Source organism: Amphiura filiformis, chromosome 11 (genome assembly GCF_039555335.1).
Source record: "Amphiura filiformis chromosome 11, Afil_fr2py, whole genome shotgun sequence".
NCBI lineage: Eukaryota > Metazoa > Echinodermata > Ophiuroidea > Amphilepidida > Amphiuridae > Amphiura > Amphiura filiformis.
This window is the reverse complement of record NC_092638.1, coordinates 30,478,822-30,494,689: the sequence shown is the minus strand read 5'-3', so window position 1 is coordinate 30,494,689 and position 15,868 is coordinate 30,478,822.

Sequence of the window (15,868 nt, the reverse complement as noted above, 5' to 3'; positions counted from 1 at the left end):
AAAAACCCAGAGAATTAAGGACAGATACATGCTAGGAAAAGATGCATGCTCACCAAAAGGGACAGGAAAACATGCAGATGGATACGGGATCAAACAAGTGTTCAAGACCTCATTGAACATATCAAACACAAACAAATGAAATGGACACTAAGATATTTTATGGTGATCCACAATCAGCCATTTGAAACAGCCTACTCCCTATTCCAGAAAAAATACAGCACTAATGTTTTGGGATTTAAAAATATTATCCTGTTTTGTCAAATGAAACATAGCTATAGTCCTAATCCTTTAGTTAGTTCTAACTGGCAATAAAAGTCAAATAAATATTTGGCACATTTTTAGAAATAAGGGCCAAAAACATGCGTTGTTAAAGTGTTTTTCGTATGCTGTGAAACTCAAGCCCACAGATTTGTACAAATAAGAAGTACTAAGACTAATCTCAGGTATAAGTTGCATTCTAAATATTATTGAAAACACGTTTTTTATTAACCAATTATCAAAACTAACATAAAATATTTAATTTATAAGCAAACGCATAGCCTTTACTACAAATGTTGAATGCTTAGACTTATGCCAATGAATATTGTGACTGAAATGGTCAGAAATCATGCCAAATTGCATGTTTTTGGCCCATTTCTCCTTAAATTGCAATACTATTCAAATTTGAATTTTATTGCCAGTAAGGCTGGCACTTTCAGGCGGGCTCGCGGGTACCCGCCCGAGATTACATTACCCGGGCAGGAAATACCCTGCCCGGGTAACCGAAATTAAAAAAAACAAAAACAAAAAAAAACCAATTGCACGATGTTTTGTATTTTTTAATATGAAAATTTATACTTTGATACCGAAAAATGGACCCAATACACACAAAACACAAATTCTACATGGAAAACACTGTGACAATACGTAGTGTATAAGACCGTGCTTGGAAGAGTATGCTGTATGCTAGCATACGTATGGTCACGGTGTATCTCTTTGTCAAATACCACGTACTTTAGTACAGTAATAGCGCCCTCTGTTGGTCATAATTCACTTTAAAACGTATTTCCAACGCAGTGAAGAAATATTTTAGGTAATATAACACTATAGAATATAAAAACTAATATTTTTAGAAGTTACATTTCAAGGTCGTTACATTAAGGTTACTCAAGGTTTTTACATTAAGGTTAATGTTTTTAAAATTAGAGACAGCCCGTCACCCTTAAGGTTACTCATTGTTGTTTGTTGATGCTGGGGCCCAGTATCAACCAAAAAAAACAGCAAGGCCACAGGGCCGGCAGGTCCGAGGCCAGATACTCCCATACGACGACTAAACACTCCAAGTGGGACCCCAATATAAGGGCCCCGCAGGGCAAGAAAGCAAGAGTAACCTTAAGGATGACGAACTGATAACGAAAATTCTGTTATATTTTTCGTCACACATTTCATTGGCCTACTTTTACATTTTTTTACTCTTTACCCCATAATTTCACTAATTCTTCAGGCCCTGCCCTCTATCGGGGGCTAATTTATAGTTTAAGCTTGTTTGCTATTGTTTTTGGAGCAACATTGTTTCTTTATAAGCCTGCGGCGCAACCTTGAACAATATTGTCTTTTGAGATAACGCCCTTTAAATTACCCCCTTTAAACAATGGCCATTATTCCTAAACGGTTGATTGAATGCCAAATTTGCAGTCGAAGCAGAATTTATATCTGCGTATTATGATACCTCATTTGTTGCAAAGGTCCCAATATTCATGTCGCAGCGTACATTTTAATGAAAGAAACCCAAGATTTGAAAGTTGCAGCAAAATCCTATTGCCTCGTATTCAGTATCCATTGAAGGAAATCTGTTCAGCTCTCATTGAATTATTCTTTTTTGTTTCATGCATTTGGAGGGGATTAAAACATGTGATAATCAATAACAATTGTCATTTTTAACATCAGTAATCATTATTCACGTAATGTCAAATTGGACCATGAAGATTTCAATATTATTTTACTTTTTTAAATGGCCTACAATTGCAAGTTGTCGTATCAGATTCAAAATGTACTGATTGGGAGGTGTTCACAACAGATGTAATCCTTGGTCTTCCCCTTTCTTGTGACCTTCTTGGTCACAGAAAACATTGTAACACAGAAAACTTGTAATGTTTTAATATGGGATTAAGTAAACAATGTTTTGACCTCCTCCAAATTCATGAAAAAAGAAAATTAATCCGAAGCGAACCGAGAACATTTTGTGCTTGCACACGCGTTCGCGACGCGTAAGGCTTGATTCATTTTTGGAGGGGTTGATGCATTTATATTTTGACCAACATTTTGGAGTTCAAAATTGAACTTTGGAATTTGGAAGTATAAATCACGTTGGGTGATGAGTTTGACCACAATTTTTATATCTATCCAATATCTTTACCCCCCCCCCCCCCCGAATAATTTAAGCTAATTGAACAGACAATAGTATTTCATGCAAATAATGATAACGTCCACTAATATAACTATAAAACGAAATCAACTGAACAGCCCACCAAAACTTGCAATTGCAGGAAGAAACCTGAATGTCCGCTATCCGGTTCATGCCTCACGGAAAGTATCGTTTATCATGCCACAGTAACAAGAAAGGACAATAACAAGCAAGAGTCCTATATCGGGCTATCTGAAAATACATTCAAAACCAGGTATAATGGACATACAAGTTCATTCAGAAACGCAAACCAGAGATTTAGCACTGCTCTCAGCAATTACATCTGGACACTTAAAGACTCTAATATTGAGTATGCAATCACATGGAAAATACTCGCTAAGTGCAAACCATATTCCAATATAAACAAAAGATGCAATTTATGCTTGCATGAAAAGTTTTTAATCATATGCAAGCCAGGCCTTGGCTCATTAAACCAAAGAAATGAGCTAGTTAGTACTTGCAGACACAGAAAGAAATTCCTTTTATGTAATGCCACTTGAGTATTGACTGTTTTCTCAAGTTTTCTCAAGTTTTGTAAACTCAATTCAGGCTTTTTGCCACCATGGCAACTAAGCTGCCTTGCTCATGTAGGTTGCCGGTGTGTTTAATACAACATCATTCATTGCACCTGAGGAGTGTGGGTCTCCCACACGAAACAGTTCTGTAGTGCACACAACCATGGAATAACCAGGTTTACTTTGGATTAATTAATTTATTCTTGCTCTACACTTTGTGTATTGAGCACTCTTTACCAAGCCAACCTGACATTAAATTATAGTTTTAACTATAAAACTATGTTGTTAAAGTATGAACATAGTGCGGTGAATCTCTTGGTCTATGAATTATATCCACATTCTAATTAATGAATTATCTTTCAATGTCTTTACTTTCAAAACTACGGAGGCCCCGAAGTGACATGGAAGGTAACAAACTACTAGCGTCCGACTTATTAAATCGGGGCCCGAGATAGTAAGTCGGGGTCCCGAGTTAATAAGTCGGACCCCAAGGTAGTTGTTTGTTTTTTCTTCCATGTCACTTTGGTTGCTCCGAATAAAGCAACACTTTACAGTAGTTCCACAATTGAATATATGAATACAAAAGCCACCCAAGTCCATACGTTGGCCAAATTGAGTTAAGCATGGGAAAGTGTTGCTATACACAGGCCTGTCATATGGATGAAAGAACAACTCAAATTCATCCTCTGTGTCTATTGAGCATGTGAAAAATAGCATGTATGAAAGAAGCAACCCAAGTCCATGATTTGAGTCTTGTAACACATTGATTGAAATCCAGTATGTATAAAAGTCCACTTGTGACATCTGCATTGCTGGAGAGTGACTTTTGAAAAAAAAAAATGGGTTTAATCAAGGAAAGTGTGTGGTTTATATTATATGGCAGAATGCTTATCAATATTATACATAACTGTGTGCTTTATTTTGTATTATCTTACTAGTGGTAATCTCATTCCAACATTATTGTCTTTGTATATGATTCAAAAAACCACCCAAGTCCAAAATTTAAAATGAACCCCACGAAGTCCCTGAAATGCTAATCGTCATACCTAATACAGTTTAACCCACCCATTTGCACGTACAACTTACCATATTGACCAGGTAAATCTAACTGAAGGAATTAAAATGATACACAGGTTTTTTTCTCAAAATCACTTCCCGTGGACTTGGGTGGGTTTTGGATTCATGTATTCAATTGCATGCATTGTTACACTACTTCATCTCCTAATGTTACATTGACTTGTCGACATGTTGTTGGGGAATCTCGGTTTGGTCAGTTGAGGAGAAATTTGGGAAAATGATCGGTTGGGCAAAATATGAAACCAGACTTTCGTTGCAGTCGGGAAAAATAATCTAAAAATAAGCTTTACTTTACAAAATAGGACAAAAATCACCCTTAGCTTGTGCAAAAGGTTAAACTCCGATTGGGGGTCAAAGGTAATAGAGGTCATTTCCGGTTATTTACCAAATACCTTCAAAATGCTACTTCTTGCACAAATTAAATAAAGTTGGAACTTTTGCATAACTATGCATTAACCTTAGCCGTAAACATTACATGTAAACATTAAAGAAACCACCATGAGTTAATATCAGCACATTTATATTTATTGCAAGCTGGATTTGACCAGGGATATGAGACAACACAACGCGGGGGGGCATATAAAGCAATTGTTGAATAGGCCTATATTGTATGCTTTCCTGTGACTTATAGACCCAAAGCCTTGGGCCAAGGCTATTATAATTGCTTTAAGCAATGCGTAAAGTAAAGCCACAATATTTAGAGAATAAAGGTATTGGTTTTAGCCCCTGGAGTATATCTTTACTCTCATATAACACGGGCGACATCATTATTTTAAGTAAAACAACGAGGCGAAGCCGAGTTGTTTTACGCCAAAAAGAATGATGTCGCCCGTGTTATATGAGACGATAGATACACGACAGCGGTTAAAAACAATACCTTTATTCTCATTCTTAAACACTTCAATTCAAATAGAAATATCATAAGTATTACAAAATTTTAATCAAATTAAATCCTACATTTTAAAAGGAACTACCTAGGGCTTAAAATCGTCATGTTGTTGCTATGCGCCCCGATTGGTTCAAATAGCGAGCACGCGTATCGCGTCGATGCACACGAGCTGACCCGTGTGATATCGTGTCATATCACACGGGTAAAGAACCAATGAGATTGCAGGAACGTTCTGAAAAAGAATCATTATTTAAGGTCTGACCATCTGTTAACGACCTGACTACAGACACGCCCACGGTACAAATAGTTGTAGCTTGTAACATTAAAAAATGATACTTGAAGGTATTGTTTTGTTAATTTTTGTATGGCACATCATACATACATATGTGCTGAGGTCAAAAAGGTAACAATTTTGTTTTTGACCCCTGACCCACCTGCCATTCCAAACAACCCATTAAATAGATTCTAAAGTGGCTTTAGTTACGGAGTTGGTACATACCATTTTACACTCCGGAGATAATATTTGCTAATTTTTCTGATATACATAAATTTTAATCAAGTTGTCAATCTTTTAAACTATTTTCTCAAACAAGTGGATGTTCTAAGCCATCATGTTTGATTTCAAAATATATACAATTTAATATGACTTCTAATTCTATTGTGCATAATATGATGACGTCATCAATTCCGACTCCAAATGTTAAAAAATTCCGAAATATTTTTATTGCATATTTGAATACATTAATTACATATCTTTCCATTTCAATTGATTAGAAAGCAATGTTATATACAAATTTTGTTTTAGAGAGCTTTTAATTTTATTTTTATATATTTCGATTTTTTCAATATGTGATTTCTCTGTGTTTTCTGAACTCAAAATATTGTCTCAAATTATTGTCTCAAATTCTTTTCTATGATGAACATATACTTTTTTAAATATATTTAAAAGAATATATTGGTTAAAACCAATTGATCAATCTTTTAAACTATTTTTACATAGATTCGGATGTTTTGAGTAAGACAAAACATGTTTGATTTCAAAATATACACAATCTTATGACCTCTATTGGCCAAAATATGATGACGTCATCAAATCCGACTACAAATTCAGAAATATCTTTTATTGCTTAAAAAGACAGCTAGCATCATTATGCTTAATGTTGACACATGTTAGAACTTAAAACTCCAGTTATTTATGAGTTATGAATTAAAGAAAAAATATCTTGCATATTTTATGACGTTTATCAGTTTAGAGCTCCACATAGACTATACCATACTAGTAGTCGAATTTTGATAAAAATATGTTATTATTATTTAATCTTCAAAACTCCTAGATAGTGAGAAACAATCAGAGATAACTTGAAAAATTACTGTACAATTGCACGGGCGCGCACTCCGCGTAGTACGCACAGTGCGTTCGGACGCGTTCATTTTACTTGCGGGTTATGCATGTATATTTGCTTGTATTTTACAACATTTTTAGTGACAATTTTGTCATAAAAATGGCAAAAATCACGGGATTTTTTCTCGTGTATGAAACTTGTACTGAGATGTTGATGCGTCTAATGCACACCCCCCTTCGGGGCTCGTGAATTAGATGCATCAACATCTCAGTACGCGTGCATTACTTTGTACAATTTCACTCCCAACAAGTGATACGCATGTATTAACCTATAAATGATGAACGCATTCCGTTGAACTCAAAATCATACTGATGTTTATCAAACATGTTAAAATTAAAGTGTTCAATAGTAAAATGATCATAAAGAGTTTATATAATTAGATGAAATAGTGACAATATAAGTTATCGAATGCAACATATCTTGAATAATTATAATGGCTCACTTCAATACTAAATAATTCTGATTTTGGAATCTAGCAATTTATTGATCGCGAAAGCCCGAGTAAAGAAGCTAAAAAACAGAGGGAGTATCAGTCAGCTACCTGCACAACAGATTCTTTTGTTCTGCAAGGCTCACTCAGTCATTTAATGAGGCAATACAAACGATCGAAATTGGTGTTGAAATGAGCAAAATTTTGAGTTACACCTTTTCAGTGTAAAATTTTTTTCTCAGCCAAATGAAAAGCAATAATTTTCATTTTTTCAGTAAATGGCTGGAAAAACTATAATGCTTGATACTGATTTTTTTTTAATCCTGGTGTTAAACTTAGGCCTGAAATTCAGTCATTTAGTGTAAGATATTCGATTTTTATAGGCTTCAGCTCGGGCCGCGAGCTTTTTCTTGATCAACCTTTTAGCTTTTCAAAGTAATATAGTTCGCTAATGAAGGATTTTCCCCAACTTTCTAAAGCACATCACCGTGAGCTATATATCATAGTTTTGTCAGAATTTCCGTTTTGATTTCACCATCTTTCACTGTCGGCTGAAAAATTTTCTAAATCAACACGTGAAATCTAAAGGCTAGTACTAGCATTGTGGATCGATATCCCTGGGTTTAATAGGAATACCGGCATGGCTATAGTGTTGCCAGAACTTCAATATAGCAAAGAAATTCCCAGACCTATAGCGCTCCTACTGATCATGTTTAACCAGAACACCCAATTGGGGATTTAATCGCTGGTCGGGCAATTTGCTTTCAATGAAAAATTGACCTGGATAACAACAAAGGAAATATCGACTATTTATGCTGGTTGCTCTCGAGATAAAAGTACTCACCATTGCCTACTTTTACTTAGTTTGACATTTTCGGATCATGAATGGAAAAAGGGTAAAACAAAAACGGAAATTCTGACAAAACTATAACATATAGACCCACACGATGTGCTTTACAGAGGTGGGAAATATCTTTCTTTAGCAAACTATGTTAGTTTGAGACGCTAAAACATGAATTCCGTAAAAAGCTCGCAGGCGAATTCAAGGCCTATAAAAATCAAAAATATCACACTAAAAGACACAATTTGATGCTTAATTTTAACACCAGGATTTAAAAAAATGTATATCCAAGCACCAAGTTTTTAACTGACATTACTGAAGAAAAAAAATATTGCTTTATATTTGACCGAGAAAATTAATTTCATAGCAAAAAAGGTGTATCTCTGAATTGTGCTGATTTTTACATGTATCGATCGACTTTTAGCGCGACTAAGCATTTCTAAAGAATTGGTTGTCCAGGCGGCAGACTGGTATGGTGACTGAAAATATCAGATGTCAAAATATATCTATTGCACACAAATTAATACAAATCAGCGTTTTATGCTTAATGTAAAAGCTAGGGTATGCAAAATGGACAAGTGGACTACGGAGAAGTCTAAGCTCCACAAGGCTTGGGCATTGACAATATGCTTGCATGGTTAAAATACAATCAACACAAATTTGAATCATGGTGTCCCCATAACATCACAATAAAAGTACGAAGAAATTCCTGAGTGGAAAAATGTCTAAGTTGCATACATACAAAATGGCCGCCACATTACACAATTTCGAGATATCTTGGTTCCCCAGCAAACACAAAAACGTTTTAAGAACGTTTTAAATACGTTATATTTTGGCTTTTGGTTTAGGTAAAAACGTTTTAATAACATTAAAATGTCGGGTTATATAAAGGTCATGATAACGTTTTAAAACGTTTTGTATGAAAAACACACTACAACAATATTTTTGAATGTTTTCAAAAAATGTTATTGTAAACTATTTTTGTAAACATTTTTGCCAAATATTGTGTCAATACTTAAATAACATTATGTCAAAATATTTGAACCCAGCAAACACAGAAATGTTCTTAAAATGTTTTTTTCAAAAATTTTTAATAACATTTAAATGTCGGGTTATATAAAGGTCATGAAAACGTTTTTAAAACGTTATTGAAAATATTTTGGGCAAACATTTTTCGCAAAATATTTTTTCAACTCCCAAAATAACATTCTGTTTAGAATGTTTTGTATTAAGTTTTCAAGAATGTTTTTGGAATGTTATTAAAACGTTTTTATACCATTTATATAACCCGACATTTAAACGTTTTCTGTAAAACATTTTTGTTTGCTGAGCAGTAGATTATCAAAAATGTTTTTAAGGTTATGAAAACGTTTTATACTCTTAATATACCCTTTATATAACCCGACATTTAAACGTTTTCTGACAACCTTTTATAACCTTTTGCGAATGATGTCGAAAACGTTTTGTGTTTGCTGGTCTTAGATGATGACTTATCCAAGTGATTTGAATTGTTTTTAATGGGTTTAGGACACAAGGAGGCACTTGCAAATGTTAAAGTTTGATAAAATAAATAGTTCATCAGCATATTTCCATATATCTATATTTTGCTATATCTTTGCTCTAAGATGACTTATTTATAAATCAAATAATGGCTATGATCAAATCCATGGATGGCCATACGGCTTGGCTCAAACATAATTATGCTGAATTCAGACGAAACGACCCTGAGTCAGGTTATACGTTACACGTTGTCCAGGTAAAACATGACTTTACAAGGCTATAACTCTGCAGTCCTATCTTAAACCAAGACACCAACACTTTTTTTCTTTTCTCTGCCAAGGCCGATGCGACGAAGACAAATTCCCTATTGATGAGAGGACTTCGGTGAGACAGTCCTGGTAACCAATGGACCCAGCGCTGAGAACACTTGCTCTGGGCCAAGACCCGGGACACCCCTAAAGTGATTTACCTTCCAAAATCCCACTCTGCCCCAGATAATCCATCTCGAAAACGTGGCCATGGATGATGGCTTGTGTTGTTTAGTATATACTAGCAGCTGGGTGATCTCCCTCAAATGCGATCTGCAGTCCTCTAAAGATAAAATGTCAATATATCTCGACACTACGTCCCACAATCAGACAAGCCGCTAGGTTTCCATAGACCGAGATGGGGATATTCTTCAGTGCAAAATACAGGTATGGTTTCTGTCTATAAACAGGTCTATTGCAAAAACAACATCATATCATTGGCAAACTAATATTATAAGGACAATGAAAATTACTATTTTTTTTTTTTTTTTTAAGACGTTTAAAATTGATATTCCGCAAAACCAACTTAAGTGGTGAGTTTCTTCGACAGATTTGGCCTAGAAAAAAGTCGACGTCATGAAATGAGATGTGCCCGCTTTGAGAAAAGGGACTGCAACCGCTCTCAATGGAGAGAACGTATACTGTTGTTCACAGAAAAAACCCTCCAAATTAAGTATTACAAATTTAATGGTTTTTAAACATATGTATAAAATCAGCCAATTCTTTTATAGATTAGTACATTGTGATATTACAATTCATATGTATATCAATATCATGAGAAATATTAGGCTTAAAAATAAATACATAATTTGAGCTTAGAATTTCATCTGAGACTAGCATATGTGACGTGTCATGTCAAAAGCAGACACTTTTGGGCAGGATCTTAAATGGAGAAATAGCCAAAAATCTGCCTGGGGTGATTTTTTCACAATTTGGGTTTGGTGCGAATTTGTGATGTTATTAATGTTAACAATATTGTCTGATAGTTTCAGACCGGAATATAACTGGCATCTTCTATTTTTAGAGACATTTGTCAAGGCAATTCCTACTCTCAACATTGTCAATAATATTTTTAAAGGCCGATATCTCAATTTCCAATGTTATATTACCATAACTTACGAACTCATTATCTTCGCTTAGGAATGTCTGATTTCATTGGGGAAAATGGCGTTATGGAGCAAAATATCTCTATATTTAAGATATGTAAAAACCTAAAAATTTATAACCTGCCCAAAAGTGTCTCCTTTTGACATGACACGTCACATATAAACCACACCACTCCACGCCATACATAAATTCTCCCAGTCACATTTCCCCAATATGAAATTTAAAAAAAGGTAAATTTTAATTTTACTTCTTTTAAAGTTTGGCAGAGGCGGGGTTCGAACTCACGGTGCACCACGCCGCTTTGGATATGAGCCTAGCGCCTTAGACCACTCGTCCACTTGTCTTGACGGATTCTATTATGAAACTTATTTGAAGATATAATCGCAACTTCAATATAGGACGTGACAAGCAAAAGCAGAAAACGTACCATATTCTGGAATTTTATTTGCCTAAAAACATTAATGCGTATTAATAGTGCTCAATTGTTGTTAATCCGACAATAAACATGATAAATGCGCGTCTATATGGATAATACATTATATCGATTTTGACATGTGCTCGCACGATGTCAGTACATTTCCATGGTCGGTAAAATACTATAGAGGAACCTACCATTTTTCTTGTATACACGTTCGATGTTTTTATCAATTACATAAACAAATCCATTTAAGACCCCAAATGTTTCTTCAGGAAATAAAAGATAAGATTACCATAAAAACGAAACAGTAATTTTTGCCGGGTCTAATGTTATTTATACATAGAATTTTCAACGTTTTTTCTATCCTTATTCTTGCTCAATTAAAAAAATATTTTAGCGTATATAAAATTGAAATAAAATTCTCTGCCTCATAAACGACCTCAAATGTGCCACAATTGCGTATCACGAATCGTTATATATGATGTGCAGTTAATATTCATATTTTCTTTTATACAGAGGATGCTTCAGTTTTGACAAGAAAAATATTTTCTTGAAAACCCTCTCACTCGGTTATTTCAAAACGGTAAACACGCTACCCTAGAATGTGCAATAATTTAGCATTATAATTTTTCTTATTCTAACAACAAGCGTTTCTAGAATGCAGTATGGCGAAATGTGGTGTACATAGAAACCGTCCTAAGTCCACAAACTCATGTAGTTATTATAGTTTCAGTTGGATGAAATATTACAAAGCAAACGTATAGTAACAATAGTGTGTGCGCTTTGTTCCCGAAATGAGAAGAGTAGTCTGCAAATTGTTATGCAGCATTGTAATGGTAAATGATAGTACAACTCATTGTTGCTAATGTCAAACTTGTCAAAGTGATTGTGATTGTATGATGATAGCATGATGTAGTGTCCGCTTCATTTACCTACGTCATCAGCCAAACGGGGGGGGGAGAACACGTACGCTTCAAACGAGGGAAGAACACGTAAGAGGCTGAACTGTAACTACACAATTTCTCCTTTTTCAGGAGAAATACGCATAAAAAATTGCAACAGGTGTCAACTTGTAATGTAATAATTATTCTCTTTGAACAGAGAAAACCCTTTTTTTGCAATAGACCTGCCCTTTAAGCAAAGTCATTGTTCATTGAATTTACAACCGTATGACAAAACAGGCGAAAATAGTAGCTTTTCGCACAAGATTTGCAATTTAAAGAGAATTGGTCATTGCTCATTGAAATGAATCTATGAACAATATAAGTGTGCTCTTTCGTTTACAACCGTATGACAAAACAAGCGAAAATAGTAACTTTTCGCACAAGATTTGCAATTTAAAGAGAATTGGTCATTGCTCATTGAAATGAATCTATGAACAATATAAGTGTGCTCTTTCGTTTAATGACATAAAATTGGAAAAATATTGTAAGGATCACTCGGGGTTTTGACTTTCAAAACCTACATTTTGGTCAAAAATTGTGCGTGAATAGGTCGTTTTACACAGATTTAATACATTCGCCTTGCTATATACATTAAATTGCGTCATCTGTTGACGTAGTGAAAAAAATTGTTTTAGAAGCAATTGTTAGCTATCGTTCGATACAAAAAAAACTTTTCTGATTGGATGAAGGGAACACGCGGTGTTTTGAAAAAACCAATCACAGATGCCGTATTTTCAACTAGTCACTAGCTAAAAGCTCACACAGCTCTTATGATGCTATGCACTCAACCGTGTAGTGTACAGACATGTTAAAATTAAATCTTGAATAATTATAATGGCTCACTTCAATACTAAACAATTCTGATTTTGGAATCTACCAGTCACACAGACTGTGAAGAGACAAGGCATTGCTAGGCTAACGGGGTGTGTGCTCAGGTGTATCGAGGTGGAAACTGTGTATAGTTTATAAGAGAATCGTTTTGTAGGCAACCCTTTCCATGTGCTGTGCAATAACTGTTAAAATATCTTACAGAACACCCTAGGCAAAGGGTAGTTCCCAGACCTTGTCTATTATGCCAAATCTACATTAAACACCTTGTCTATAATGTAGATTTGACATGATCTTGATGTAGAGTTGATGAGAATATTACCACGCCCCACGTACTCATGATGGCTCACTCTTCCGGTAACTTTCTGTGGCCTGCAGGTCTCCCGGTCCCTATGGTTTGGATGACAGCTGGTTCAACCAAGCGTAGCCAGCTCTGCAAACAGTCAGACACAGCTTTTGAGTCATTGTCAGGGCCAATTTGGTGCTAGCAGCACCCGGTAGCTCGTATACCATTCTTCATTTACCCTGGAAAACATTTTGATTTTGATCGAGAGAGAAGGCATCCATCGACCTCAGATCCCAACAGATGGTCTTCAAAATGACAAACATAACTGGTCCTCCGATTAAGACTACGTAGGGTGCTAACTATTTCCTCTACCTAACTGCAAACAGGTTGAATATAAATGTCTCTCAAGTTAGACTAATCTGTACATGTGTTACTCTGAAGCACTTTGTACCTTTGTCGGTGCTGCGGAAAAAACCTGTTTTCCTCTGCCCGCTAGTATTCATCACTGAGAAGTGATATTGCCTGAACGGTCATCCTGTCGGGGAGGGGGTTCTCAGGGATTTCTAGGTACCCAATATATCGCCCAAGAGTGCTTCACATGATGAGAGAATTGTGAAACCCGTCTGAATATCTCTCCGGCGGTCCATATGATGAAGCAATTAAAGTCAGTTTGCTCATCATCACGGTACGTAGATATTTTCACAATCTGAGGAATCCAAAGGTTCTCTTCTCTCTTGAGGGATATGGAGCTGAATTAATGATGCAAAATCTGAGCTGACAGGGGGATTGTTTAGTAGACTTTCAATACACAAGGTGCCCGTCCTGATTCTCGTTAGGAGCATATGAAAAGATTTGGCTAGAAAACCCTTCTCTTATAAAGGCATCTACGCACAGCTTCCACCTCGATACACAGATATTCACAACCGCAGCGAGTCTATAATGCAGTCTGTGTTTATATATAAGAGCTCTGTGAGATCTAGTGAAAAATAGGAATCTGTGACTGGTTTTTGTCAAAACCTCAAGTGTTCCCTTCATCCAATAAGAATTTTTTTTATATCGAACGAAAGCTAACACTTTCCCCTAAAAACACTTTTTTCATTACGTCAACAGATAACGTAATTCATTATAGCAAGGCAAATGTGGTAAATCCAGGGCTGTCAACTTTTTGGAATTGCTTGGCGTGAGACAGAGACGTACCGGGATTTGCCGACTCCAATGTTCATTTTGTACCATGATTATTTGAGCCACGGCGCTCGAGAATGATGTGAAAAGTATTTTACTCATTTTGCGTGAGATTTACTACCTAGGCGTGAGATTATACTAGCTTGGCGTGAGACCGTGAGAAAGTGACCCAATGCGTGAGACTCACGGCCAATGCGTGAGAGTTGACAGCCCTGGGTAAATCTGTTCCTTACAATATTTTTCAAATTTTATTTCATTAAATGACAGAGCACACTTAAAGGAGTATTTCGTGATCCTAGCATCCTCTTTTTATGACATTTTTCAGTACATATCCACGAAAAAAGCATATTCCCAAAATTTCAGTTGATTCCGATTTTGCGTTTGCGAATTATGCATGATTATGTGTATTACACTGCTCCATAGACAATGCGTTGTAATTTCGTTCTGGTGCACCAGAACGAAATTCAAAATTCGCGATATCTTTGCTAAACGAATTAATCTGCAAGAAATATTTTGTACATAAACATTATGTAGCCAGAGTATTCCAGTGATATAAAATCTCAACTTTTTTGAGAAAAGTGGGGGATGAGGCTGTGGATCACGAAATGCCCCTTTAAATTACAGTAAGCCAAAAAAATTAAGGTACCAGTTATGTTCACCCCCCCCCCCCTGTATATCCTAAACAAAGACAGATATGTCATTATTGGAACCAGCAGCCAATAGCTGCATCTTTTAGCTCGAATTTAAGACCCCATTTGTTGAAATTGTTCTAGAAATAAAACAACGACGATCCAAATACCTAGGGAAGATGCCAATTTAAAAGTTGCAGTTTGCCACATTGCAAGCCCTATTGATTTGTACACAAAGCAAACAAGAGAACTAACGCCGTGCTTCTATTGATTAGCACTTAAGAACTACATGTAGCGTCGATCGTGCTTTCACTGATTAGAACACAAACGTGCAACTTTTGATTTCGTTTCTTCATTAGGTTTTAGATCACCGTTTCTTTAATTCTCAACCAATATCAACAAATAAGGTCTTAAATCAGAGCTAAAGAGTACGGGTATTGGCTGCTTGTTTTAATTTTAACATACTGGTCTTTATTTAGGATATACAGGGGTGAACAAAACTGGTACCATAATTTTTTGACTTACTCTATATTGTCCATATACTAGCTTCATTTCAATGAGCAATGGGCAATTCTCATTAAATTGTAAATCTTGTGCAAAAAGTTACTATTTTCGCCTGTTTTGCCATACGGTTGTAAATTCAATGAACTATAATTTTGCTAAAGAGCGCTTACAAATTGATATGTATCTGAGCATATATATCTGGATATATTTGAGTGCACTCTCCATGGAGATTTTTCTTCCTCTCTAGAAAAAACGGTAGTATAGGTCTTTGTATTGCGGCGGACCTCTGGGGCTGCATTACTATCCTATCCCATGCTGTTTAAGATATGTCGCGACATAACTGTTACCAATCTTATGGAGAACCCTGACACAAGTGGTCCTTGCGTTAGTCCAGCCATTTATGAACTTGATCAAAAGATGGACTGTTATCCTCAGGTATACAGAAGCCCCTGTCCCGGACAAAGCTCACATTGCACTACGACTGAGATTTCCATTCAGGATGCACTTGATTGTTCAAACTCTTTAAACCTACATCAGAAACACTCTTCTTTAGTGGTCTTAACC